Genomic DNA, 3413 nt, shown 5'->3' with positions numbered 1-3413 from the left:
CGACTCATGCCGAGTGGAGGGTGGCTTTCGGCATTAATCCATCTCTCCTTCCAATCTCGAATGGTTAGAGATTGTGGAGTCATTCCATTAGTAGGAAGAACATATCTGGGATGGTCAATAGGAAGAAATCGATGATGATTGTCATAGATAACCTTCTTTAAACATGCCACCCTAGAGGAAACTAGAGAGGGACCGCAAATAGGACATGCATGATATCCTGCATGGTTAAACCTGAAAAAACAAGTGAATTAATAAAATGCAATTGATTCAAGTCTTGAATTTCAAATATAGAGTTATATACTTGTACCTGAACACTCTCCGTATCCTGGAAAGTTGTACATGGTCCACAACAACATGGCCTTCAATGTGAAATCTCTAGAGGATGCAGATGCACTTGTATCTTGCACCTCAATACATTCCAATACATTTCTAACTCTTCAATCAAAGGCTCTAAGTAAATGTCCATGTTTTTTACCTTTTGCTTTTCAGGAATCAGAAGGGACAACATCACATGTCCCTTTTTAATTGCCATGGATGGAGGCATATTATAGTTCACCAATACCATTGGCCATACACTGTATGATGTGCTTTTGATGCCAAATGGATTGATTCCATCCATACCTAAACCAAATCTTAAATTTCTTGGCTCTTCTTTGAAAACAATCCACAAATTATCTATATGTTGCCATGCTGGTGTGTCTGCAGGGATACTCCATTTTCCATCACTTGAACGATGACTAGCATGCCATGACATGAGCTTTCCAATAGACTTACACTTGAACATAAGTTTTATACGTGGAACAATCGGAAAATGTCGCAAAACCTTGCGAGGCACATCCATTGACTTCATCTCCACTTCGTATCTGGATTCGCCACAAACATGACACTCTCATGCGAACTCATGAATCCCACGAAATAAGACACAATCATTGATACATGCATGGATCTTGACATAATCGAGGCCTCCTAGAGATGTCAAGTAATGTCTTGCTTGGTCTCTCTTAGTTGGCAATTTGTTTCCTTTTGGAAGCATTTGTGATAATAACCTACATATATTTTTAAAAGTGAGTTAAAAAACCACCAACATATATTTTTGTCTGATTTCAAAATAGAATTAACAATTAATATTATGATTCATAAGCCAAACTGAATTGATACCTACTTCAATAACGCATCCAAACTGACATTACTCCATCCATAAATTGTTTGCAAGTTAAATATCTCGAGGGACGTACGAAGAACGGAGTACGTACAACCTTCATACAACGGAGTAGATGATGCTACATATAGTAGATCATCTGGCTTCGTAGAGTGACCTTCTCCCTGAACCGGTTGCGAAAATAGATGGTGTACCATGTTGTCCAAAATCTCATCCTCTACGACTTGATGGGGCATTTCATGAGGGCTACTATCATGGTCGTCAGTCTCTACTCTTCATGAAGACTCTACCTCCTCGCGTCGACGTTTTGCAGCCTCTCGACGCCGGGGAGGGAGCATCTGAGGATGTGGCACCGCATCCTGCTCAACCACAAAAGGGAGTTTCATGTACGTTGATATATAATTCTTGTAACATAGACATGCAATCTTAGTGGTAAAAAAAAACAATGAATACCGGTGATTTTTCTCGGTCCCATTCTCCATACAAGCTAAGGTGTGACATTGCAATTTGACGTGCTCGAAAAATGCACCCTCAACAACGATCACACATGCATTTAATTTTTCATTGTAGCCATGCATCTCAATTATGAAGACGCAATGTTTCATCCTCACTTGAGGATGTGCTCATTGACTCACCAGCTTGCACCACACTAGGTGATGACGACGTCGACATGATTAAACCTAATTCATGACAATATCAAAATATTTGTCAGTCATATGTTTACATAAGATCTCAATTTTAAATACACAAAAATTATCATAAATACATTAAAACTTATGATAAGAATTCACTATCAATGTAGAAGCGAGTAAACACGCGCCAGGTCTGAGGGCACGTCTAACCTGCAATGTAGAAGCGAGTAAACACGCGCCAGGTCTCCCAGTTCTGATAGTAAACAATATATTTTTGCAATGATGAATGTGACCAATCCCATGTTTGTGTTTATCAATTTTCTTGTTTAAGAGAAGCATTAGCACTTAAGTGTTATGCTCAATGTCTAAAGAAAGCTCTTTGAAAATGTAGATAATATATGATTTTTTGTATGCAAATAAATTTGTCTTTTTCTTGTGTTGTTTTTGCAGATGTCGTATCCTGATTCATCTAGCAATGACCCAGATTTGGATCGCATGAATGATACATTGGCCTCCTTTGGTAGGAGGGTTAATGCATTTTTTAGAGGTTTTCCTAGTAGGGAAGACTTCATGGGAGAGATGACCAGACACCTTGGCCGCTCTCCCACAGCGGACGAGGTGTTCAGTGTCATGTCTGGGATGCCTCTGGCATCTTTGCCTGGCACTACTTCCCAGACTCCACATGCAGGGACTCCACATATAGGTACTCCATATGCACGTACTCCATATGTAGGTACTCCACATGCTCCACGTGCATCGGCTGAAGCACAAGCATCTGCAGAAGCACGTGCATCTGCAGAAGCTTGTGCATCTAGCGAGGCAGAGAGTAGTCGATAGAGAGGGAGGAGGGAGAGTCGAGGGGGAGGACGAGGCTTGTGTGGGGGTTGCCTAGGAGATAGCGAGCGATCACCCTCACCAGTAGATCACGTAGAGGAGGTTATACGCCAGTACTATAGAGTTACAGATGCTGGTGGCATCTTTCATGATGATGAGGAAAGGGATGTAATGGCGTACATGAGGAGTGTCGTGCATGCAACGTATAAAGATTGTTTCATTGCCTTCAAAAATCAGAAAAGCGGCTTGTGGAAGGAGGTGTTGAGGGCAGTCCATAGGAGGTACCCAAATCCTGAGGGTCAGTGATTCTCGGATGATTGGGGACGTAAAAAAGTGAGGGATATGCTTCACAACAAAAGATCCCACCTCATGACACGGGCCAAGGACTCACTGCGGAGGCTGGAGGAGGGGCGTGGAGCCTATAGCCAACCACCTATGTGCCACCGCATAGAGTGGAAGAAAGCCAAGAAGAAAGCAGCTGAGAAAGTGAAGAGTCGCCAACATGCAAAGGCGCGATAGATCCAAATGGAAACAATGGGATTGTCGCATTACGGATCGGGCGGTAGAGAGTCATGGGAGGCAGAGTTTGTAAGTATATTTTGATTTCTAGTTTTTTTAAATTTATATTTCTTTCAATTCTTTATATATTTTAGTCTAATATATTGTGACTTATAATTGTTTGTATATCTCTAAATGTTTTGCAGACTACCATCGTTGGTAGGACACCTACTCCTAGAGAAGTAGGTTACCATCGAGGCCATAACCGCGCAGCGACATGGCTTCACTTT

This window comes from Lygodium microphyllum, chromosome 22, assembly GCF_053477565.2.
Source record: "Lygodium microphyllum isolate KBCC chromosome 22, Lygodium_microphyllum_v1.1.10, whole genome shotgun sequence".
NCBI classification, from domain to species: Eukaryota; Viridiplantae; Streptophyta; class Polypodiopsida; order Schizaeales; family Lygodiaceae; genus Lygodium; species Lygodium microphyllum.
The sequence above is the reverse complement of the archived record's forward strand: the minus strand, read 5'-3'. Positions refer to the sequence as shown.